Source organism: Chenopodium album, chromosome 20 (assembly GCF_948465745.1).
Source record: "Chenopodium album chromosome 20, dcCheAlbu1.1, whole genome shotgun sequence".
Lineage (NCBI taxonomy): Eukaryota > Viridiplantae > Streptophyta > Magnoliopsida > Caryophyllales > Amaranthaceae > Chenopodium > Chenopodium album.
Window position 1 is genome coordinate 20837699 of NC_137853.1, and position 14462 is coordinate 20852160.

The following is a 14462-nucleotide window of genomic DNA, read 5'->3' on the forward strand; positions in this document are numbered from 1 at the left end:
AGTTCAAAGGTTTTCACTAATTGTGATGCCTTTTCAAACTCTTACTCAAGCATCTTTCCCAATGCCCATACTTGGGTATTTATAGGAAATGATGGGAGTATCATTTACTCTCCCATCAATGTGGGATAGTATGATTTTTCCATTTTATTTTAAAGCTAAAATAAAATCAATAATCAAGCTAGTAATAAATCAACTAGTGGCAAGCTCATGTGAGTGGTTAGGTGAGGACCATTTGGAGAAGGGGGGGGACCAAACTTGCTCCCCACTCCCTCTCCCATAACCGGCCACCTCACTCCCCACACACTCAAGGACCACAAGCCACATGGCACTCACCCTTGGGCACCAAGGCAGCCAAGGTGGGCTGCCATGTGCTGCTGTCCGTGGCAGCCACGCCCAGCAAGCCCAGCACTTGCATGCGGGCTGCTGCTGCTGCTGGCCAGCACGCCCAGCATGCTTGTGCGGGCTGCTGCTGCTGGCCTTGTGCCTTGGCCAGCGCTGCTAGGCAGCAAGCAATGGCCTAGCCATGCTGCTGCTAGCTGTTGCGAGCTGGCGCGCCAAGCGTGCTAGCTCCAGCAGCTTGTTGCGGCATGGCTTGCTAGGCATTGCGCGCACAAGGCTGCGCCTAGCATGCTAGCACGCACTAGGCAGCGCCTAGCCTTGCGATGCTAGCATGAGTGCGCTAGCACGCACCAGCCAGCCTAGGCTCGGCTTGGTGCGCATGCTAGCCACCATGCTAGGCCATACGCCCTTAGCACTCGGTTTGCTAGGGCATTCCGATGCTAGGGGTATTTTGGTCTTTTGTTGATTTATTACTATTTCTCGTCTCGTCTTTCACTATTTTTCGACTCGACTTCCGACGCTCGGTTTCGACGCTCTAAGCTCGAATTTCCGACGTCTAAATAAATATTACTCGGTCGACTCATTAATTCCTTCCGAATTAATTCGTCGTTTCGGTTTGTTGAATGCTTGGGTGTGACCCGAAGGGTTCAGTCAAGATTAAGCTGTAACATTAATTATCCATTAATATTACTGATCGGAAGCGGCCTCCACCCAGGCATTCCGATCACTTGACCTTACTGAATATATTAGCTTTCTAATAATTCTGAACCCGCTAACGGAATAGTACACTTGTTCGAAGGACACCATTCCTTTCAATATGACCCTTATATGTTGCCATAAATGTCCGTGGTAGGCATGAGGTCACGATATCGGTGCAAGTTTAAAACGGGTAAATTGACTGTTTAAAGGCATATTGGATGGTTCCACCCACTCAATTTGACTCCTGGAGGGTATTTGGAACCATGGTAAACATCTCGGCAATTTGTATTTCCGGGGGAAAAAAGGTCAAAAAATTCCAAAATTGAAGGCTATAAACCACGCTTTTTGAGGAATTTTGAGGTTACGGGGCTCGGTGGCAAAAAGTCTTGAGACCCTAGGGGATACATCTTAGGGTCATATAAAGACGTTAGGAACCATATATGTTGCCATAAATGTCCGTGGTAGGCTTGAGGTCACGATATCGATGCAAGTTTGGAACGGGTAAATTGACTATTTAAAGGCATATTGGATGGTCCCACCCACTCAATTGGACTCCTGGAGGGTATTAGGAACCATTGTAAACATTTCTTCAATATTTATTTCAGGGCAAAAAAGGTTAAAAAATTCCAAAATTGAAGACTATTATCCACGCTTTTTGAGGAATTTCGAGGTTACGGGGCCCGGTGGCGAAAAGTCTTGGGACCCTAGGGAATACATCTTAGGGTCATATAATGACGTTTGGAACAATATGTGACCCTTATATGTTGCCGTAAATGTCCGTGGTAGGCTTGAGGTCACGATATCGGTGCAAGTTTGGAACGGGTAAATTGACTGTTTGAAGGCATATGGGATGGTTCCACCCACTCAATTGGACTCCCGGCGGGTATTAGGAACCATTGGTAAACATCTCGGCAATTTTTATTTCCGGGAGAAAAAAGGTCAAAAAATTAAAAAATTGAAGACTATAATCCACGCTTTTTGAGGAATTTTGAGGTAACGGGGCCTGGTGGCAAAAACTCTTGAGACCCTAGAGGATGCATCTTTGGGTCATATAATGACGTTTGGAACCATATATGATCCTTATATGTTGCCATAAATGTCCGTGGTAGGCTTGAGGTCACGATATCGGTGCAAGTTTGGAACGGTTAAATTAACTTTTTAAAGGCAGATTGGATGGTTCCACCATTTAATTGGACTTCCGGAGGATGTTAGGAACCATGGTAAACATCTCAGCAATTTTTGTTTCTGGGCGAAAAAAGGTCAAAAAATTCCAAAATTGAAGGCTATAATCCACACTTTTTGAGGAATTTCGAGGTTACGGGGCCTGGTAGTAAAAAGTTTTGAGACCCTAGGGGATGCATCTTAGGGACATATAATGACGTATGGAACCATATATGACCCTTATATGTTGCCATAAATGTCCGTGGTAGGCTTGAGGTCACGATATCGGTGCAAGTTTGGAACGCGTAAATTAACTGTTCAAAGGCATATTGGATGTTTACACCCACTCAATTGGACTCCCGGAGGGTATTAGGAACCATGGTAAACATCTCGGCAATTTGTATTTCCGGGGGAAAAAAGGTAAAAAAATTCCAAAAATGAAGGCTATAATCCACGCTTTTTGAGGAATTTTGAGGTTACGGGGCCCAGTGGCGAAAAGTCTTGAGACCCTAGGGGATACATCTTAGGGTCATAAAATGACGTTTGGAACCATATATGACCTTTATATATTTCCATAAATGTCCGTGGTAGGCTTGAGGTCACGATATCGGTGCAAGTGTTGAACGGATAAATTGACTGTTTAAAGGCATATTTCATGGTTCCACCCACTCAATTGGACTCCCGGAGGTTATTAGAAACCATGTTAACGTCTCGGAAATTTTTATTCCGGGCGAAAAAATGTCAAAAAATTCCAAAATTGAAGGCTATAATCCAAGCTTTTAGAGGAATTTAGAGGTTACGGGGCCAGGTTGCGAAAAGTCTTGAGACCCTAGGGGATACATCTTAGTGTCATATAATGACGTGTGGAACCGTATATGACCCTTATATGCTGCCATAAATGTCCGTGGTAGGCTTGAGGTCACGATATCGGTGCAAGTTTGGAACGAGTAAATTGACTGTTTAAAGGCATATTGGATGGTTCCACCTACTCAATTGGACTCTCAGAGGGTATTAGGAACCATAATAAACATCTCGGCAATTTTTATTTCCGGGCGAAAAAAGGAAAAAAAATTCTAAAATTGAAGGCTAATCCACGATTTTTGAGGAATTTCGAGGTTACGGGGCCCGGTGGCGAAAAGTCTTGAGACCCTAGGGAATACATCTTATGGTCATATAATGACGTTTGGAACCATATATGACCCTTATATGTTGCCATAAATGTCCGTGGTAGGCTTGAGGTTACGATATCGGTGCAAGTTTGGAACGGGTAAATTGACTATTTAAAGACATATTGGATGATTCCACCCACTCAATTGGACTCCCGGAGGGTATTAGGAACCATGGTAAACTTCTCGGCAATTTTTATTTCCGGGCGAAAAAAGGTCAAAAAATTCCAAAATTGAAGGCTATAACTAATGCTTTTTGAGGAATTTTGAGGTTACGGGGCCCTGTGGCGAAAAGTGTTGAGACCCTAGGGGATACATCTTAGGGTCATATAATAAAGTTTGGAACCATATATGACCCTTATATATTGCCATAAATGTTCGTGTTAGGCTTGAGGTCACGATATCGGTGCAAGTTTGGAACGGGTAAATTGACTGTTTAAAGGCATATTGGATGGTTCCACCCACACAATTGGACTCCCAGAGGGTATTAGGAACAATGGTAAACATCTCGGCAATTTTTATTTCTTGGCGAAAAAAGGTCTAAAAATTCCAAAATTAAAGGCTATAATCCGCGCTTTTTAAGGAATTTTGAGGTTACGGGGCCCGGTGGCGAAAAGTCTTGAGACCCTAGGGGATACATCTTAGGGTCATATAATGACGTTTGGAACCATATATGACCCTTATATGTTGCCATAAATGTCCGTGGTAGGCTTGAGGTCACGATATCGGTGCACGTTTAGAACGGGTAAATTGATTATTTAAAGGCATATTGGATGGTTCTACCCACTCAATTGGACTCCTGGAGGGTATTAGGAACCATGGTAAACATCTCGGCAATTTTTATTTCCGTGCGAAAAAAGGTCTAAAAATTCCAAAATTAAAGGCTATAATCCACGCTTTTTGAGGAATTTTGAGGTTACAGGCCCTGTGGCGAAAAGTCTTGAGACCCTAGGGGATACATCTTAGGGTTATATAATGACGTTTGGAACCATATATAACCCTTATATGTTTCCATAAATGTCTGTGGTAGGCTTGAGGTCCCGATATCGGTGCAAGTTTGGAACGGGTAAATTAACTGTTTAAAGGCATTTTGGATGGTTCCCCCCACTCAATTGGACTCCCGAGGTTATTAGGAACCATGGTAAACATCTCGGCAATTTTCATTTACGGGCGAAAATATTCCAAAATTGAAGGCTATAATCCACGCTTTTTGAGGAATTTTAAGGTTATGGGGCCCGGTGGCGAAAAATCATGAGACCCTAGGGGATACATCTTAGGAATTTTAAGGTTATTGGAACCATATATAACCCTTTCACTATTTCGGCCATATCTTTTTATCTACAAAAGATTTTAATCTGATTCTAATTGAATTAGAAAGTAGACTTCAAGAGCTTTCTAACGACATATTATATGACTTATTTGGACTTCTAGATAAAAAGATATGATAAAAACAAAATCCGCAAAAACTGTCTCTGTCGCCAAACGACAGGTTTGTCGCCTCGCAACAGACTCTGTCGCCTGGCGTGGCGACAAGGTCGGTTTGATTAGCGACAGAGTGGAGTTTTATTCCGTATCAAATTCTATGATTTTTCGGACTATTTTCATTATAAATAGGGTCCCGAAATTCTGTTTTCAGATCATCAACTCTAATCTACAATCAACTCTCATCAAGAATTACCTAATTCTCTTTATTCTCTCTCTAAGCAATATAGCTTAATTCTTAATCTCTCTCTCTCTTTCTAAACCAACCTTCTTTCAAATACAATTCCGCATTCACAAGACTTAGAGTCTCTTAGCCAAGTTCGAAGTTGCCTTCGCCCTAGACGTGCAAGGTTTGATAATTTCTGAGGGTTTGGTCCAAAACTAGTCAAAACTTTATTTAATTTGATTGTTTAATTATTCTTTATTATTTTCATTGAAGTTTACTAACTTGTGTATTTTGTTATTAGAAAGAGGCACGAGGCTTCAAAGTAAGTAGATTAGCTTACTCCCTATTTTATTCACAATGTAGAAAGCATGTTTATTATTGTTTTGTGATTCCTAGTATCATGTTAGGATGTTTAATATTCCTAGTATCATGTTAGGATGTTATTTTATGCTTTCTAGTATCATGTTTAGGGTGCTTTTACTCTTTCTAATATCATTTTAGTACCATGTTAGGTTTAAAGCTTTGATCTTTATTGTTTAGTGACATGCTAGGGTTTGTTATTAATCTTGTTAGTATCATGCCTAGGATCTTGCTATTATTATTAAGCTTTATTATGCCTTATCATGTTATTATCATTGTTATTATTATTTATTGATTTATCATTATGTTGCTTGATATATTTTATATTGTTATTGCTTGATCACACCTTTTATGCATGTTAAAGGGAATTTGTACTTGAAATCATGCTTAATAAGACAATTAATAATTTGGTTTAGGCTAATATGATTTTAACTCAAGTGATTGCCAATAATAGATTTATTTGTGCATTAATATTCAACCAACATAGATAAAAAGGTTAGGTTTAATAAAATGTTTGTATGTTATTCGAAAAGCGCACATGAATACGAGCAGAACAAAGTAGAGGCCTATTTTATAGGGCGGGTCCTTTCTTTTGTAGATTGGATTCGTACCCTAAAACTTGTTGGCGACTCTATTGCTATCTTTTCTTTCCCTTTGGAACGCCACCATACTTTAGTGTATGATCACAGTGGGGTTCAAGTTTGGGATCTTAATGCTTGAAATATTCCCTACAGTTTTTGGCGACTCCACTGGGGAGGATTTCTATTTATATTCCTGAAATTTATTTTGGCAATTATTTAGAATGAGCGGATGAGACTCGAAAAATTCTAAGTATTTCATGTGCGTGATTTGATTAACATTATTGTCATATGCATTAAAAGGTTCTCATGGGAGAGCCCCATGAGTCAATACATAGGAATTTTACACTTAGGAAATTTGGGAAATATCTTTCATGACTAGAATAGAAAAGATGATGCGAAATCTGGAAAATTCTAAGAACATAGAAACTTGCCAAGGCATGTAGGAACTAGCGTCTAGAAAACAGGGCTTGTCGCCCGTAAAATGTTTCTGTAGTCCCTGTAGTCTGGCGCCAAGTTATTCCAATACCAAGCCAGGGGTCTGCCTTCTTGCTTTGACCATTTCTAGCATTATTGGCTTGATTTTACTTATTGATTGAGTCCTTTTCTCACTTTTCTGAACCCATATGTGTTCTAGATATGGATATAACCCTCTGGGGGTTCCTACTTCACCTGCCCAATGGAATAATCCACTATCATGTGCAAAGTTCAAATTTGGGTACGTGCAAAGTTTGTGAATCCACCAAACCATGGAGTCGAGTTCGATTTCATCACGAACTCGCAGGGTCCCGTCCATTCGCTCCAACCCTCACAGTAGGCTTGTGTGCAATGCATACGGATTCATAACCATGGACCTTTTTGACTTAACCCATATCCTTGAACTTTAGAGAGCTGCAGCCATGGTTAGGTTGCAAACTCATCATATTGTGACTATGTGAACTACTTGTGCATCCTTGTTTGTGCATACTATATATGTGTTAACCGTTTGTTTGACTTGTGGTCAAATCTAAATAAACTAACTAATGACTAAAGGACTTTGTTTAATTAATTAATTAATTAATTTGAACTAATGAATAAGCCTAAAATCGAGTCATAGTTCCTTTAAGTCGACCCGGATTTTTATTCCCGTATACTGCACATGCGTCAACTTGTTTTGGTCATAGCCGGAGTTCTAGGAAGAACCACGAGTTTTATTTTTAATTTGGCGTTGGTTTCGTCCCAATCAGAGTCACAGATTAAAAGTTATGACTAAAATGCCACAGCCTGTCCAGTTTAGTGCACATATGTGAAGTCTTAACTTAGTCCTTGCTTGAGTCTAGTCACATAGTCTAGCCACATGGTCATGACACAAGTCTTAACATGTCACCTACACTCATTAGTCTTAGCACACACATAACATGTTTGTCACACTATGACCATGTCTTAGGTTCATGCATGAGTCTTTTCTCCGTCATTTGAGTTGGGGGTCCATTCTATTCTTAATTCTTCCATATTCTCCATCTCCATCATCTTCCCACTTACTACATTCTTTCCCCATGCATATCATACTTCTCACTCTTCCATAATCTTTTCCCATCTATTGCATGTTGAATAAAGCTTGAGTCAAAATAAATAATTGGTATAAAACTTATCCCTAATTTCCCTTTCTACAGTACTTGGTCAAGGAGAGAATGGCAATTAATAAAGGACAACACTTTCATTCAAGTAGCACTTTTTGAAAAACCGGCTAGTAGGAAAAGGAAAGCTAAGAAGATAATGGCTACTCAAGAAGAACTTAATGAGGTCAAGGGACAGGTTGCCAACTTAGCTGAGACATTGTAAAACTTATCTCTACAAATAAGTGACCCTGCAAGACAGAAACAAATGGACCTAATCCAGGAAAGCTTGGGCAAGCTGTCCAACGACTTTAGATTCCAAGGGATTAGCTCACAAGGGGTCTCGGTGGATAAGGACCTTATCCCGCAGAAGATCAATCCCAATGACATCCCTAAATTTAAGCCTATGGATAACCCCTACTTTCATTTAAGAGCATTTGAAACTATAATGAATATTAAGGGGATAGACAAGAAAGAATTTCACTCTGTATTTTCTTTATCTTTAGAAGCTATATGTCAACAATGGTACTTTTCTCTTGACAAAGAGAAGACCTTCAATTGGGAAGAAATAAAAAATGCTTTCGTCAATAGATATAAATGTAACATTCAAGTTGAAACTGACCATAGACAGCTTGAGATGCTAAGACAAAAAGAAAATAAAGTTTCACTTCCTTTTTCAACAAGTGGAGGGAAACTTCTGCTAATTTGATTGAAGTCCCTACTGAGAAGGAGTCTGTTAGGTTGTTTATCAAGAATTTACAAGAGAAGTATTCGAAGCATTTGAGATATCAACACAACTTGAACACTTTCAAGGCAGTCTACGACATAGGCATAGAGATTGAAGATGACCTTGCAAAACAAAAAGCTACTAACAATAGTAACCACAGTGGCTGGAAAGGAAAGAAGAACGACAATCCTTCTTCTTCTGAAAGCACCCACTCTAGTAACAATGTTAGTACCTTTGACCTCAATGAAGTCTTAGCCATGAATAACCAAGAATCTAAGAAATAATTAAGGAAAGAATTCACTCCTATTGGGATGAGCTATGATGTTGCCTTCGATCGACTCCATACTAAGGGGCTCATTACTTCCATTGGACCTATTCAAGATCCCGCACCTGAAAAGAGATTGCCTAGTTGGAATCCAGATGCACATTGCAAGTACCATCAAGGTAGGGGTCATACTACTGAGAGCTGTTGGAAGCTAAAGGAGGCCATCCAATATTTGATCGACAATAACAAGCTTCCTATACCTCCAGTCGGCAAGAAGACCGAGTGATGATAAAGCACAAGACAAGAGGCGAGCATCAACGACAAGATTTCGTGACCTCTTTTTTCTATTTCTTTTTTTTAATTCCTTTCCCCAATAAAGTCTAGCATAGGCACCTTTCATTTTCCCCTAGTTTTTACTTTGTAGGACTTTCATTTACTTTTTTCCTTTTAATAAAATGAGTATTTTATTTTCTTGAATATGATCATTGCATTGCATTGTCAAAAAAAAAAAAAAAAAAAAAAAAAAAAAATCAAGGTCGAATTAAGCACAAGATATACCAATGATTTGAGGCACCCCTTGTAGCCATGTCATATCTTCTTCACCCTTTAAATATATAATCCTCTTTTTTGATAAACCACTTTGAGCCTCCTCTAACGATAAACCTTTCATTTTTCAACCCACATCTACTAACCTTGGGATGGGATGGTGTGTAACTTATGCAAGTTCCAATTTACAAAAGCTTGAGTGATAAAAATAAAAAATATAAGGGCAAGTGTTCCAATGTCTTGGATATAAAAATATCTTCGATAAGAGACACGTCTCAGATTGCGTCTCTTATCGAGTGCTCGGTACCGTGCCTGAGAAACTTGAATGCCAAGTGAGTGATAGACCGCATGATCGAGATTGCCCACACTTATAAAAAAAATGCGAATATGAAAAAAATGCAAAAGCAAAAAAGAAGAGCAAAAAAAAAAAAAAAAGAGAGCTCAAAAATGAGAAACCTGAAGCATAAAAATACAAAAATACAAAAGCAAGGTTGCACACCTTGGGCGCTTATCTAGGGTCTTGAGCCTTTATCCCCTTCTTCTCTAACCTTTAGCCTAACCACGTTACAACCCTTAAAAAAAGACCTTTTTGAGGTATACACACACTTGTGCGAGGTTCGGCTAGAGCTACGTTTGGCCTAATTCCTAACGGATACGTAGGCAACCTCACAAAGAGGTGCGGCCATAATAAAAAGGCATTCATTTTCACATTCACACACTTACACCATGATCATATCAAGGGATCTCCAATGCTCATCCCTATTCACTTAGAGCTAGACTTGGGGGCTTGATCCTTACATCATGAGCCTACCTACCCTAAGAGTCATCATTATTTGACTATTATCAAATAATACTTTTCCATATACTTAGCCTTTGCAGCCTAACCTTAGTGTCACTTTCACACACATCACGGATACATGACCAAATAGACTTCCAATTAGGAACCCTTTGTCATGAAGTCTTAACATAACGTTGAAGCATGCTTTGTCATATCACACATCACTCATCACTTATAATCATCATTGTACTAAAGTATGAAGTGCTTAGCCTCCGTGCCTAAGTTACCTAAATACTTTCATAATCGAGTCAACTAAGATAGTTTAGGAGGAAATAATCCTTGCACCTTGAGGGATATTATCAAATGCATGTACTTGATTAAGCTCATTCAACATGCACCATCAAACACTTCGATTCTTTTTCGCGTCTTTCTTTTTCGGGAGAAAGTCGGTACCCTCAACAAAAATGACGGAAAATTTTTGCTTTTTTGCATTTTCGAGTCGCACATCACACACGAGTCATGTACATTGAGTCATGTTGTGTCATATTACATCGAGTGGAGTCTAACACATGTGTCAAATGCTTTGAGTCGAGTCATGTCAAATTAATGAGTCAAGCAACACTAAGTCTTAGGTCAACCCTAAGATAATAAAAAATGAGCAAAGTCCTATAGTCCGAAATATAAATGCAGGTACATTCCAGCGAGCAAGAATATTTCCGGATTTTTTCGAAAAACCGCGAATATAGATATATGAGACTTTTCCAAGATGAGAGAAGTTTGAGCAAAATTATATGGAGATGAAGAGCCTTAATTTGCAAAAGAATTGAACAGATTTGGTTGTAAGGAAACGACCAGATTGAAAGTTCGGAATGAAACTGAGCAATGAACAGCAGCAGCAGCAGTAGAAATGGAAAAGAAATATGTCGCCAAACGACAAGGTTTGTCGCCTGGAGACAGAACGATATCGCGGCGACAGAAGGTTTTGGCTTGCACTGGTACGGCGACAAGTCACAATTGAAACGGGTAAATTGACTGTTTAAAGGCATATTGGATGGTTCCACCCACTCAATTAGACTCGCGGAGGGTATTAGGAATCATGGTAAACATCTTGGCAATTTTTATTACCGGGCGAAAAAAGGTCAAAAAATTCCAAAATTGAAGGCTATAATCCACGCTTTTTGAGGAATTTTAATATTACGGGGCCCTGTGGCAAAAAGTCTTGAGACCCTAGGGGATACATCTTAGGGTCATATAATGACGTCAAGAACTATATATGACCCTTATATGTTAAATAAAATGTCTGTGATAGGCTTGAGGCCACGATATCGATGCAAGTTTGGAACGGGTAAATTGACTATTTAAAGGCATATTGGATTGTTCAACCCACTCAATAGGACTCCCGGAGGGTATTTGGAACCATGGTAAACATCTCGGCAATTTTTATTTCCGGGCGAAAAAATTTCAAAATTGAAGGCTATAATCCACGCTTTTTGAGGAATTTTGAGGTTACGGGGCCCGGTGGCGAAAAGTCTTGAGACTCTAGGGGATACATCTTAGGGTCATATAATGACGTTTAGAACCATATATGACCCTTATATGTTGCCATAAATGTCTGTGGTAGGCTTGTGGCGGTCACGATGGTTCCACCCACTCAATTGGACTCCCAGAGGGTATTAGGAACCATGGTAAACATCTCGTCAATTTTTATTTCCGGGAGAAAAAAGGTCAAAAAATCCCAAAATTGAAGGCTATAATCCACGCTTTTTAAGGAGTTTTGAGGTTACGGGGCCCGATAGCGAAAAGTTTTGAGACCCTAGGGAATACATCTTAGGGTCATATAATGACGTTTGGAACCATATATGACCCTTATATGATGTCATAAATGTCCGTGGTAGGCTTGAGGTCACGATATCGGTGCAAGTTTGGAACGGGTAAATTGACTGTTTAAAGGCATATTGGATGGTTCCACCCACACAATTGGAATCCCGGAGGGTATTAGGAACCATGGTAAACATCTCGGCAATTTTTTTTCATGGCGAAAATGGGTCAAAAAATTCCAAAATTGAAGGCTATAATCCACGCTTTTTGAAGAATTTTGAGGTTACGGGGCCCGGTGGCGAAAAGTCTTGAGACCCTAGGGGATACATCTTAGGGTCATATAATGACGTTTGGAACCATATATGACCCTTATATGTTGCCATAAGTGTCCGTGGTAGGCTTGTGGCGGTCACGATATCGGTGAAAGTTTAGAACGGGTAAATTGACTGTTTAAAGGCATATTACTCAATTGGACTCCCGGAGGGTATTAGGAATCATGGTAAACTTCTCGGCAATTTTTATTTCCAGGCGAAAAAAGGTCAAAAAATTCCAAAATTGAAGGCTATAATCCACGCTTTTTGAATAATTTTGAGGTTACGGGGCCCGGTGGCGAAAAGTTTTGAGACCCTAGGGGATACATCTTAGGGTCATATAATGACGTTTGGAACCATATTTGACCCTTATATGTTGCCATAAATGTCCGTGGTAGGCTTGAGGTCAAGATATTGGTGCAAGTTTGGAACGGGTAAATTGACAGTTTAAAGGCATATTGGATGGTTCCACCCACTCAATTGGACTCGCGGAGGAAATTAGAAATCATGGTAAACATCTCAGTAATTTTTATTTCCAGGTGAAAAAAGGTCAAAAAATTCCAAAATTAAAGGCTATAATCTACGCTTTTTGAGAAATTTTGATATTACGGGGCCCTGTGGCAAAAAGTCTTGAGACCCTAGGGGATACATCTTAGGGTCATATAATGAGGTTTGGAACTATATATGACCCTTATATGTTGCTAAAAATGTCCGTGATAGGATTGAGGTCACGATATCGTTGCAAGTTTGGAACGGGTAAATTGACTATTAAAAGGCATATTGGATGGTTCCACCCACTCAATTGGACTTCCGGAGGATATTAGGAACCATAGTAAACATCTCGGCAATTTTTATTTTCGGGCGAAAAAAGGTCAAAAAATTCCAAAAATAAAGGCTATAACCCACGCTTTTTGAGGAATTTTGAGGTTACGGGGCCCGGTGGCAAAAAGTCTTGAGACCCTAAGGGATACATCTTAGGGTCATATAATGACGTTTGGAACCATATCTGACCCTTAGATGTTGCCATAAATGTCCGTGGTAGGCTTGTGGCGGTCACGATATCGGTGCAAGTTTAGAACGGGTAAATTGACTGTTTAAAGGCATATTGGATGGTTCCACCCACTCAATAGAACTCCCGGAGGGTATTAGGAACCATGGTAAATAACTCGTCAATTTTTATTTCCGGGCGAAATAAGGTCAAAAAATTCCAAAATTGAAGGCTATAATCCACGCTTTTTAAGGAGTTTTGAGGTTACGAGGCCCGGAAGCGAAAAGTCTTGAGACCCTAGGGGATATATCGTAGGGTCATATAATGACTTTTGGAACCATATATGACCCTTATTTGATGTCATAAATGTCCGTGGTAGGCTTGAGGCCACGATATCGGTGCAAGTTTGGAACGGGTAAATTGACTGTTTAAAGGCATATTGGATGGTTCCACCCACTCAATTGGACTCCCGGAGGGTATTAGGAACCATGGTAAACATCTCGGCAATTATTTTTTCAGGGCGAAAAAGTCAAAAAATTCCAAAATTGAAGGCTATAATCCACGCTTTTTGAAGAATTTTGAGGTTACGGGGCCCGGTGGCGAAAAGTCTTGAGACCCTAGGGGATACATCGTAGGTTCATATAATGACGTTTGGAACCATATATGACCTTTATATATTGCCATAAATGTCCGTGGTAGGCTTGAGGTCACGATATCGGTGCAAGTTTAGAACGGGTAAATTGACTGTTTAAAGGCATATTGGATGGTTCCACCCACTCAATTGGACTCGCGGAGGAAATTAGAAATCATGGTTAACATCTCGGCAATTTTTATTTCCGGGTGAAAAAAGGTCAAAAAATTCCAAAATTGAAGGCTATAATCCACGCTTTTTGAGGAATTTCGATATCACGGGGCCCTGTGGCAAAAAGTCTTGAGAAACTAGGGGATACATCTTAGGGTCATATAATGACGTTTGGAACTATATATGACCCTTATATGTTGCTAAAAATGTCCGTGATAGGATTGAGGTCACGATATCGTTGCAAGTTTGGAACGGGTAAATTGACTATTAAAAGGCATATTGGATGGTTCCACCCACTCAATTGGACTTCCGGAGAGTATTAGGAACCATGGTAAACATCTCGACAATTTTTATTTCTTGGCGAAAAAAGGTCTAAAAATTCCAAAATTAAAGGCTATAATCCGCGCTTTTTAAGGAATTTTGAGGTTACGGGGCCCGGTGGCGAAAAGTCTTGAGACCCTAGGGGATACATCTTAGGGTCATATAATGACGTTTGGAACCATATATGACCCTTATATGTTGCCATAAATGTCCGTGGTAGGCTTGTGGCGGTCACGATATCGGTGCAAGTTTAAAACAGGTAATTTGACTGTTTAAAGGCATATTGGATGGTTCCACCCACTCAATTGGACTTCCGGAGAGTATTAGGAACCATGGTAAACATCTCGGCAATTTTTATTT